The sequence below is a fragment of the Amphiprion ocellaris genome, chromosome 12, assembly GCF_022539595.1.
Source record: "Amphiprion ocellaris isolate individual 3 ecotype Okinawa chromosome 12, ASM2253959v1, whole genome shotgun sequence".
In the NCBI taxonomy this organism is placed as follows: Eukaryota; Metazoa; Chordata; class Actinopteri; family Pomacentridae; genus Amphiprion; species Amphiprion ocellaris.
The window spans coordinates 19,870,187-19,883,184 of record NC_072777.1 but is presented as its reverse complement, the minus strand read 5'-3'; positions in this window follow the sequence as shown (position 1 = coordinate 19,883,184).

Sequence of the window (12,998 nt, the reverse complement as noted above, 5' to 3'; positions counted from 1 at the left end):
CATAGCATAGTTTATCAGTCAGGGTCAAGCAGGGATTTGGGCCAGGGCCTTGGGGAATGCACTTAGCCAAGGTGGCTGCTGCGCCTCTGTTAGCAGGCTCAGGGTGTGGGTCAAGATGGCCAGTATCCACCCGTCCAGAAGTCTGGATGTTCAGTCGCCACTGGCCTTGTCTAGGAGACGCTCCTAAATCCTCCCATGCAAGCTAGGATTTCAAAATAGCGCCACGTGTCAAAAGGCCACTCGATAACACAGCACAGAAATCTGCACTTTGTGTGGCTGGGGTGTGTGAGGAGTTGATGGAAGATCCATGGTGGAGACAGAAGGATGTGACAGTGACAGGACTCAGGTTATCAAGGTCTACACTGACTGATCAGGTGTACAGTTTTAACATTATGGCACATTAAAAATGTTCAAGCTAATATGTCTTAAGAGTTGAATTTTTGACGTAAAGCTTGAATTAATTCATTTTTTATATTAACAATTGATTTAATTAATTTCAAACTTCAGGCTTGGTCGTTTTGGTTTAGTGTCACGTCTATCCTCACTTTTATTACTAACAGCACCTGTTTACAGGAGAAAAGCTCTGAAAAATGCCCTGTACATTTCCTGTTTAGCACCGAAAAACAGACTGATAAAGTTAGCAACTATCTGGTCAACACAGTGGAGCACTTAAGTCCAATAGAAACAAATATTTACCCTCAACAAAACGAGAGTGAATATCATACTTAAACTGGCAAAGTATCCAGAAACTTGACTGAAAAATGCTGAGGTTGCACTGTGACTGCTGAATGCATATCTAGGAAACTATTAGCCATATTCAACTCACAAAGTAGAAAAAAATTGAGTTGTGGGGCTGAAATAGTCAAGATTATCACAGAAAATCACAAAGAAACCCTCCAAATGACAAACAGAAAACATTTCAATAGTTTTCAGGATTTTTTGTTTGTTTTTTTAACTGTATTTACACTGCGCAGGTAATTTGGGATGTCATGAACAGATATTTGCAGGATTGTGAGTGTAAGTGCAAAACAAATGAGCAGACCTCTGACAGGAGGCCAGTGATGTCATTCTGGGGGTGGTGGCTACAATCAGGACTGATGTAGGCTTACTGTTCCTGAGGGGCCAAAAAAAAGTTGGTCATGTTCATTCAGTGGCTTTTCACATCAGAAACCTGGGACAGACACAAGGCGGTGTGACATGAAATACGTAGAAAAGATGTAGGAAATAGAACAATTGAGGGTTTGTTGTGTTGAATTTTATGTTGAAGATGTTAGAGAGGAGATTTATACTTGACAAGGGCATAGAGATCGTGTTGTTCTCTCCAATTTTGACCAATCAGCATTTGCCTTCTCAAAATTTGACCAATCAGCATAAAGATCTGCACTGTGCACCTACTGAGAAGGACTTTTTTCTCTCCTGAAAACAGCCCTGAAAGTGGTTCTATTGGGGTTTCTTGTGTTTGGAACATGGACAAAGGTTTGTCAGCCTGTGAGTTATTGCAGCTAAAAATAGCCTATCGAGACCAAAGGACCTAAAAAGTTCTGTAGGCTTCCTCACACCTTCATTTTGCGAACCTTTATATCAACCTATCAGGCTTGAAAATCATCACAAAATACAGTCTACATAGCGGTCCAATGTGTAGCATGTGGTTACTTGTCAGTATGAGAAGGCTTTGTCCACCAGACAGGCCAGTAAATAAGTGGATCCAGTCTTTACTAAACTCTTGTCTCATAAAGATAAATTCCCCTCCTCCTATTCTACAACACCCAACTCTCAAGACCATTGTAATGGAAAACGTCATCTTACTGGCCCTTATATTTTTAGGAAAAGCTATTATTGTCATGTTCCCTTGTTGTTTGCATGCCCCAGGATGTGTCCCCCCGAACAAGACCAGAATTCCTATTTTGTCATCATTATTTGACCAGAGAATAGGCACCTCACCCACAATGCTCTCAGTTAGCTGGAGTTCCTGGTACTTGTTTGTCTTCCATGGATACAAATAGACCTGACATGGCATTCAGCCGATGCAAAGTGAAGCTATTGTGGCAGAGAATAGTAGAGAATAATAAGGATTCAGTTGAACTCAGCTGGAAGTTACACTGAAGTCATATGCTAAAGTTAGATTATGTTTCCACAAAACAAAAAGAAAGTTCTTATCAGTTAATTTATCCTTGAAGTCTCTCAAGACCCAATGATTCAAATCCATTTTGAATAGATGTTTTATAGGAAAGATAAGTGACAGCGTGGGCATCGTTGGTTACTTTCTGAAACAATACCACATTTGTTACCTACAAACAAAAACAGTGCAAGAAGCATTGGGAGAGGGGAGTTTCTGAAGCTAGTCAAACTTCTGATGTGCAGTTCTGAGGGAGTATGTGCAGCCTTAAAGACATGCAATATGTGTAATATGTATGTATGAACATAGGTAATAGCCTCAGTGTACTCTAAATATACCTACTGTGTAGATACAGTACACAGGGATGTACTTGTAACACATTAAAGTAAGATATTGTTTTACAGGGAAGATGTTGTTTAAGCAGTAATTTGATGTCCTGCAATGAATAATGTGAACCTTAATATGCATGAATTTTAAATGATAAATACTGCTATCAGGCCTCAACCCTACTATGGAAAGTGTTCTAAGATGACATATATTATGATTAGAATGCAAACAAATAAAATTTTGTTCTGTTTTTCCAACACACAAGCAAACAAACAACTTAGACAATTCCAGCAATACCAACAAAACACAAAGACCCCAACATTTGACATGATGTGGATCAATAATGATTCCAACCTTAAAAGAACAGACATTAGAGTATATATCTGCATGTACACATCAAGTGGCAACTTCTGGGGCTGAACATGGTATTACAAAAAACTGCAGCTCCTCCAGTGTCCACTTCAGGCTGGCTTCAAAACTGAGTCAGTTCCCATAAAGCATCACATTAAAATGTCCAACTTTACAGCAGAAATAAACATGTGTTCAGCCCGTTAAAAAAGACAGGTCTTGGTCTTTTTTTTTGGTCTGCATAGCTAATTTCCTTATGCGTGGTGAGTTCTTTTATAACTCAACCATTTAAATTGTGTTAAAGTTAAATCTTAAGACTGTGGCTTCTTTAAAACGACAGGTGGGTGCCATCCCTGGACAGCCCATTGCCCACCTCAGCTTACCTCAGTTTTAAGATCAGCTGGGAGTTAGGAAGAGTCAGGAGACTCCTGCTGGTGAGTCAAGAGATGATAGCAACAGTCGAAGCCACCACCCTGGTTTTCCTTTTTCCTTTTATTATGTACTACAGCTGCCCGTACATAGTATGTGGTCAGTATTCAGTATGTATACAACTGAGACATCCTACTCCACCATAATATTGTGCTCAGGCTATGACCATCTTGCTCATATATCACATTCTGCACTTTGAAATGAGCTTTGCATGCTCTTAGTTGCTCAAGCTTGTTACTCGAGCGAGACAGCGTGACGTTTGTGACATATCTTCTGCTGCGAGCAGGACTCTAGGTCAGCATGGCCAGAAAAGTATGCTGACTTGCAGACTGTAAATTTCAACCAGATGTAGGAGGACATCCTGGTATTTTTGGCACACTGCATTTGATATACTGTATTTTGAGACATATTAAATCATTTCTCTTGACAAAATAGGGAAAACGTGTCATGCTCTACCTTAAGAACTAACAGGGTTAATTTACCAATTCTTATTATTGCAACCTCTCACTGCTGTGTGGATGACTAAGTCTCAAAAATGTATGTCTGTTAGTTAATAATCCACCTGAGCAATATTTTTTAAAAAACAAAATACTATGGAACTGATATAAAATATTATTCAGTGTTGAGTTGGACATAGGCTGCACAGTGGCTCGGTGGTGAGCACTGTCACCATGCAGCTAGAAGATCCCTGGGCCTGGGATCTTTCTGCATGGAGTTTGTATGTTCTCTCTGTGTATGCATGGATTTCTCCAGGTGCTCCGGCTTCCTCTCACAGTCCAGCAACATGCTGAGGTTAACTGGTGATTCTAAATTGTCCATAGGTGTGAATGTGAGTGTGATTGTCTCTATATGTAGCCCTGCGATAGACTGGTCCAGGGTGTCCCCTGCCTTCACCCTAAGTCTGCTGGGATAGATTACAGCCCCCCATGACCCGAATGAGGATTAAGTAGTATATAGATAATGAATGGATGGATGAATTGAACATTAAAAATCAAGCTTAGCAACAACTATTATGTGATGATTGGCGTTGGTTTTTCTGTCTGTCTCTCTTCGCAACATAACTCAAAAACAGATTTGGATGAAATTTTCAGGGAAGGTCAGAAAGGACACAAGGACCAAATGATTAGATTTTGACAGTGATATGGCTTGTAGTCTGGATCCATGAATTTGTTGAAGATTTCTGTATTATTGCGTCACTATAACTATGACAACACGTGAACACTACGTCAGCTGCCTACTGTTTGTGGGAACATTTATATTAAATGGCCACATTCTATGTTGCCTTGATTTCTGATCATCAAGTCAAACAAAAGCTGCATTTCTAAAAAAAAAAAAAAAAAAAAAAGTGCATTTCTGACAATGCCATACGGGGGAATGAGCAGCTTTGGTGGAGTGAGTACTGTGCTCTCTGAGTGCTTTTCTAACTTTAAACTGTCTCTATCGAAGTGGAGTCACTGTGTCAAAAGTAGTGGCTAAATAATGCGGTAGTCTCTTTGGTTCTATTATATACAAATACATTATGAACAATACAAATCTCCTTGGCATATTGCTATATTTCTACTATGGTGTTTCATTTACGTAGAATGAAAATAATCATCATTCCATGTGTTTAGCTTACCTTTAGCTGACCTTTATTTACTATATATTTAAATGTATTTTATGGTAACTTTTGACAACAATCTATCTAACCTTCATAGCAGCAAAGAGATTTAGGGAATGTTTTAGTATTTCCCTGCTAATGAGATGTAACATGCCTTCACAAAAGTAAAAACAAGAAAAATAGAAAATCTCTAGACTGTGTGGTTTGTGTGGATGCTCAGACCACTGAAGCTTGATACTATGGGACAGCTGCTGCAGCTCCTCCGTCCCCCTGCTGAGAGGGAGCCTATTTTAACAAGCCAGACCCATTGTCTTTTCCCAAGAATGACCAGAGAATGTGGCAACTCTGTTGGTCACGCAGTCTTCATTTGTGTATTGGTGACTGGGGTGAGGGGCAGGACGAGGCCGTGTCCCTGTCATTCGCATCACCATGGGAGCACATGCCATCAGAGCTAATTACCTGCCTGGAAGGACCAATTAAGACGCCCTCTAATGCCCCCTAACAATATAACCTCAGCTACACGGAGGGCCGGGAGCAATGCAGGACGGCTGTGTGGGAAGTGGGGAGGGACTGATGGACATGAGAGCTTGGTGTTGACATGAATGCTGACATTTTAAGTCAAGTATGGAGACGTGGCTACCTACACCTCTGTTTCACACACACAAATGTACAGTCACAGTATCACAGCAGAAACCTTCTACACGTGCCTGTCATTTATTTCAGACACCTCAATGTAAAACATCAAAGAAACAGTACTATTAAATGCACAGAAATCATGCCATGCTCTGTACTAACAGCATTTAATTTACTACTGAGAATTGTTTTGACTGAATCAGCATTCTTATCTGTGTATTGTATTCTTTAAAAGTTTGGAATGTGTTATGTTGTCATTCATCTAAAGTGCACTCCTGGCATGAACAATGGAGTGAAATGACTGTGTTAGGAGTGGGTAATTGTGATATTGTATTCCTGCCTCACGCTTAGCACATCTGTGTGTCCTGATCTCACATAGTCAGGCCTCCATGTCATCAAGCTCATTTATGTCTGGAGAAAAAATGTCATGAACAATAGACAGACATCTGGAAATCCCCATGTAGCCATGAGATCACTATGGAATTAAAACATAAATTTACTTGCCTAAAGAATAATGACCATAGGATTACTAGGGCTTTTGCCTACCGATATGTTTCCAGATAAGCCCAAGAAATGACGTGGTATGAGTTGGAGTTTAGGGTATATACAGCAGTTCGTGGTTTGAGTTTATTTTGCACCAGTAAGAATCAAAGACACTAAAACACCAAGCAAAAACAAAATCATCATGAAGGGAGAAGAATAAACCTAAACAACTATACAAACTATATACATCAAACTTTGTCAGTTTGCTCTAAAAGATTCTGAAGAAAACGCTGAATACTCTGAACTCCAAATAGTTTCTGCACATCGTTTGCTTCCGATGACTGCAGGCTGATTTTTCAGTGCAATACAAAGTCATACACATTTTTGGGTACAGCACAACTGTGGCTTGAAGTAGAGAGAACCCAAAATGTCTTTTGTTCGGTAAGACACAGCTATATTGACAGATATTTTTTGTTTAAAAACCCTAAAGTTCAATTGGTTTGATCATTTATTTACCAAAAGAGAAAAAAAAACTGAATCAACATCTAAAACATATTATGACCAATAATTTTGTTCTTTTACCAGTCAGTCTCTCTTACTGTCTCTTCTCTGCACTGTTTAAACACAGCTTGCAGCTCCCCCGATAAGTCCCTCAATTTTTGTCATGGGTATATCACAAATGATATACTAATGAACCATTTGAAAGTTAAAAATCAGGCAATTCTTTTTGTTATTTGCTCTGATAAATGATGCATTTATGGCAATTTTTTTTTTAAAAGATAACATGCCTTTCAAACCTGCAGCCGGGTTTCAGGGCTCAGAGGGTTAAACCCAATGAGAATAGTAGTTCCATCAACTTAGACCCCTGTAAATGTTAAGCAAAACAACAATGCAAATTATAAAATACAAACCCATAAAATACAGTGTCTGGCACACGAAGAAACGATTGCCCTTGAACACAACAAAATGCTGAATGTTGTACAAAGGGGGACAAGTGAAAAGAGGGGGGAACCACTCCAACTGATGTGGAGGAGACACTGCAAAAAGAGGGTGAGAAGATGAGTCACTGGCCCAAACATGGTATTAGACCTGCAACCTCTGCATTAAAGTGTTCAGTGATTCTAACCAACTGAGCCAACTGGCCAGTGCACTGAAATTTGTTTTGGAGTGACAGTCTTGAGTGAAAGTATCCATTTCCATTGGAGGAGACTATATAAGCTCTGCATGTAGGTAATGCCACATGATCTGTGAACATGTTTACGTAATGTCTTTATAAAAATCTACTTCAACAAAGAGACCATATTTATAAGCTCTGCAATGGCTGATGTTAATACCAGCCACATCTACAAGGGAACTTCCCCATACTATCACTATACCATTCCCGATACTATTCTTATTCTGAGACAGTACCTCTTGTTGACAGTAATACGTGCTGTAATTGTAATCCATTGTGTTTTGGCTTCAATACAGGCCTTTCCTCTGGATCTGCTGCAAAGACCAGTACTTTGTTTAAACTGGGCTGCCTTTATCGTTCTCCCACTGTATGAGTGAAGCTGTCACAGCTGGACTCCAGCACTGTTAGATAATTAGCATAAAACATTGCTGAGTTGTTCTATGGACAAATATGGCCGCCAAGGTCAGAGGAAGAGAAGGACAATTGAGGCGAATTCCTATAGAACAAGGTGCTAGCAGTTCACACAGTTACGTTGGCTGGTTTACTGCAAATGAGCTCTCTGTTGGGCTTAACATGTAAACAGCTGCTGTAAATGAAGTGCTGGAGAGCTTCTGCACGTTAATTTCTTTACCCAATGTTTGGTGCAGTTGTTTAATAATTTGGGATTTCCAAGTAGAAAACTAATGAACAGTGACACATGGACAAAAATCAAGCGAGGCAATACAGTGGTCCCAGAACAGAGCCCTGAGAGACCCCACATCACATTATTATACATTCAACACAGATTGTTTATAAAAGATGGACACAGCAACCATGACAACCGCTGATGGTTTGTAGACTGCTGTTGTCAAGCCCGAGTTAGGACACAGAATTCCAGTTAGAGATATCTTTACTATTATTCTGATTAGTTCAAACTTTAAGATATCTAAAAAGGACAATGTAGATATCTTGAATTGAGGGAAATTAAAGATATATTTAACTACAATTACAGTACTATGATTCTTGTCAGAATTAAACTGGAAGTATCTAAAATTGCATTTACAAGTAGTCATAATTCAGCTGCAGAAACCTGAAATGCAGATATTTGCAGCTGAATTGCAGATGTCTGTAACGAGGAAGGCCCTACACATACCATCATTTTCCAAGTAAGAATGATAAGCTGGATATCCAAGTACTGACATTTTGCACACTTTATCATAATCATACTTCTGTACAAACACACAAATCACAGCACATAGGCATTAACACAACTGTGTTCTTATAATACGATATTAAAGACATGGCCAGTGGTTCTAATCTGATACACTTTCTGTCAATTTAATGAATATCTCCACCTTTTGTGGGTGCGGAAAAAAAAAACTGGAGTTCATGCACAGTCCTGGTACTGTACATAAACAAACTAGGTGGCTGGGACTGGTCCACACCACACTATTCCAACATGTCCTCGACATGTAAGTGCTCACATGGCAGCAGGAAAGGGAGGTGGAAGGGAATTCTTGGTAAAGGGAACAGGGGAGCTGGTGGTACAACCATAGCCTATATGAGTAAATCTGCTCTTTGCACTCTAGATATGCTAAATAGCTTAACATTTAACAATCTTTGTCTAGAATCAATCACAGATTCAACCTTTAAAAACAATCCTTTGCAGTAGAATAAAGTGAATATTTTCATTTGTATTTCTTTCTCTCTGGAATACAGCTGTGGTGAGTCTGGCAAAGGGCTGCATTTAGACCTAAATACAAATTAAATTGCACTGTAGTTTTCCATCATCCAAAACTAATTGCATTACCTCGAACCTTCCTTCTTTCTGATGTCAGTGGAGGACACTGATGAGGTTACTGAGGTGAAATACTGCCTCTAGATCTGAGGATAAACAGATTTGAACCAGGTTGCTGGAGGCCAAATGTTCCACTTTACAGAATTAGGCCTTTGGTGCAGTGACAATGTGTTGCCACCTAATTTCATCTAAATCACAATAAAATTGTATATTTGTCTTCCAAGAAGGGAAGGTGTTTCATCACACCTCCCACGTGATGATGTAATTTGTGCTGAGCAATGAGGAAAAACAAATATTTGACAATATTAAGGCATACATGAACACATGAAACTCTTGAACTTGAATGCATCAGTTTTGCTTGATTTTTCACTTTGCAAAGGTGCATTCTTCAGTTTTTTTTGTTTGTATTTTAACCTACTCGGATCCACCATTCCAATCCAACAAGCACAACATAATTTACCAATTAATTCTATACGATTTTTTGTAATTTAATGCAATAATTATAATGTTGAGAACATAGATGTCGTACAGGTCTAAGTTTCATGTAAAAAAACACGACGTTTGTTGTTTCCAGAGGTATCAGCAGGGTGAAATACAACTGGATGGATTTCCATGGCTGAAAAGACCTTCACATCCCTCAGAGAATGAATTGGACTGACTTCAGTGACTTTTTCTCTACCACTACTGCCCGGGTGACATCTGTGGTTTTGAGACAAGTGCCTCAGCTATTGATTAGATGGATCGCCATGAAATTTTCAAAGGATGAAATGTGATAACTTTGGTGAATCTATAACTTTATGTCTTGCACCAACATCAGGACAGCATGATTTCGGTGTACTTTAACAAGTGATCTACATGGTGAATATAAAGAGCAACATACTAGCTCAACATCATGAGCTGCTAGCATGCCTGCAGTCTCTTGTTTTCTTGTTGCAAAGCCCAATGATTTGGATTTTTTTTTCCTTTTCTCTCACATGTTCAATCAACATTCAGATGCTTTTCAACCCAATTTGGCAGAATGCTAGAGAACCATTTAGCTGTATCCACTGGGGCAACACTGAAATTACAGTGATAGCAGGCAGAGATAATTATCACAGATCATTTTGCAGTGTGCATGATTGGTGATGCACTTTCCATGATTATTCAACAATAAATCCTGCACACTGAAGAGAGCAGTTGCTATAAAGATTAAAAGCATAAATTAGATTATATATTTTTCTTGGAATAAGTTTATCCTACTTTAAAAAATGTGTAAAGTTTTAAAATAAAATAATCATATTATAAACAGGTAAGTACATTAGATTAAGCTTTTTTTAAACTGAAAATTGTGACCTTCGTTACAATTTGATTAAACAGGTTTTAAAAAGCATGGTTCCTATTTGCACTGCTTTGTGATAGTGAAATGAATGAATCACTTTCACTCCTCAATAAATAATGAAAAATCCTTCAGCAGATCGATTAAAATCAAATTGAGTTGACCCTCAGGAGGTCAGGACACCCAAATGCCGCTGTCCTCTATTTGGTTTGACAGCAGCCGTTGTTCCTGGGGGAGGGAGAGAGGAACTCATCTCCCCTGATGGCTCACTCGAGGGTGACGGTTTGGAAAGTCCACTCTGACCCTTGATGTCGGGGCTCGAGGAGTGGACAGTCACTGCCCTCCCCCCATCCACCCTCTTAGAGGCTCGTCTCTGGCTGTTTGACCTTCCTGATGAACTCTGGGCACTGTCCATGTCAGTCACGTCTTGGCTGCTTTGAGCTAAAGACAGCAGCAAGAACATGCAAATGTTCACATCTTCCACTTTTTAGGAGGTACTAAGTCAGGTTTGTTTGCTTCAGTGATGCAGCTGCTCTCTGAGGAGAGGAAACAGTCATGTGCTTGATCAAAATGTACTCAAGTAGGTTGAAGAATGACATGCTGTCTATGAGAAACATGCATCAAGTATCAATGAAAAACAGCAAACCTTAACCTAAGTCTAATATGTATTTTTCTATTTTTCTGAGTGGCCAACATCATTTGTTGCTCCAGCTCATAAATATAAGCTTCTTGTTTTATATTTATTTGGTCTATAACCAACTGTGTGTAATGTTCTTATCTATATAAGACTCAGTATGTATGTAATAATGTAATCTAATAAATAGTGTAGAGATACAACTTTTCATTCCTATAAAGCTTTTTCCTGTATTTAAAGGTAAACATTAGTAATACAATGTGGCAAAGAAACATCAGAGGTTCTTGTTCAGAGAGGCAATTGCTATTGGAATACATGACATATTTTACAGGCCCATAGTGCCCTCTGAAGTCTAACCACAGCACAGCAGGTGCAGCAGAAGATGCATTTTGTTTAATGTCTAATTTGCAGTCTATTCTGCAAATAGATGCACAAATTGGCATAGAAACTTAATTCATATTTAACTTTATTTATTCTGCATTGTACAACCTCTGTGTGTTTTTGCTGCAGTACTAAGAGTTAACAAAGAGCTAAAGAGTTTGGTCATTCATATGTCACTGCATTTATATATGGAAAGTTTGAAATGATGACCAGAACTTCCCTTCACAGGAGTATATCCACTGATGAGTGAAATAAATGTATCATAAATCAGCAAGCTTGTAATAAAGAACAAGGTTATTGTCACAGGGCAAAAATAGTGATAGCATGCAGACATGCAAAAAAACCACACCAAATATTGGCAATACAAACAAGCTGGTAGACTTTAAAAATCATTTTGAGTCATTGGAAATAATATTAATTATGATTCTGTCTGTATACACTACCGGTCAAAAGTTTTAGAAAGCCCCAATTTTCCCAGTTTTTTATTGAAATTCAAGTAGTTCAAGTCCAACTAATAACTTGAAATGGTACAAAGGTAAGTGGTGAACTGCCAGAGGTTTAAAAAAAAAGAGTAAGATTATCCAAAACTGAAAAATAATGTACATTTCAGAATTCTACAAAAAGGCCTTTTTTCAGGGAACAAGAAATGGGTTAACAACTTAAAGCTGTTCTGCACCAATAGAGGTTCATCAAGCCTTGAAAGTTGGTGCTACCAAATTCTGCAGGTGTCCCAACTTTTCTAGATTACTTACAACCCCCTCTGTATAAAAGTAGTGTTGGAACACACCGTGGCACCATACCCTCCAGAGCATTATTTGAACATCATTGTACTGTACAAAGTAGTGTGTTGCTATAAAATTGGCGAGGAAAAGGCAATCAAGAATAGAATCGAGACAGGCCATCAACTTAAAAATCTAGGTCTTTCCTACAGAGAAATTGCAAAGAAAGTCAAGGTGTCAGTGGGTACAATTTTCTTCACCATCAAAAGGCACTCAGAAACTGGGTTAAACTCTGAGAGGAAGAGGTCTGGAAGACCCATCGCCATAACAGAATAAGAAGAAAAGTTTCTGAGAGTCAACAGCTTACGTGATAGGCGACTCACAGGACAACCGCTTCAAGCACAGCTTAATAGTTGTTGTAGTAAGGAAGTCTCAGGTCCAACTGTGAAGACTGAAGAGGAGTTGCAGGTTTGACAGGTCGAGTTGAAGCAAGAAAACCACTGCTAACACATCAGAATAAGAAAAAGAGGCTTGCCTGGGCCATGAAACACTGCCAATAGACTACTGTAGACTGGAAGAAGGTATTATGGACTGATGAATCAAAATTTGAAATCTTTGGTTCCTCAAGCAAGATTTTTGTACACTGTCGAGTAGGAGAAAGGACAGTTCCTCAGTGTGCAACATCAGCTGTCAAACATGAAGGAGGAAGTGTGATGGTCTGGGGCTGTTTTGGTGGATCCAGGGTCGGTGACTTGTACAGAGTGAGATGTACCCTGAACCAGAACGGCTACCACAGCATTCTGCAACACCATGCATTACCCTCTGGTATGTTCCTAGTTGTCAGGGGTTCATCCTACATCCTAAAGTTTAGAAAACATTTTGGTTTCGAAATTGATATATTTGCAATTCATTTGTTTATTTGTCCTATACTTTAATTTCAGAGCGCAATGAGACATTAACATGCATAATTTCCAATTAAAAAATGGGAAGAAAAAATGCATTTTAGCTGTTAAAATGTTAAAGTTGTTCATATTGGTACACCAAAGAATTTCTAACAAAATT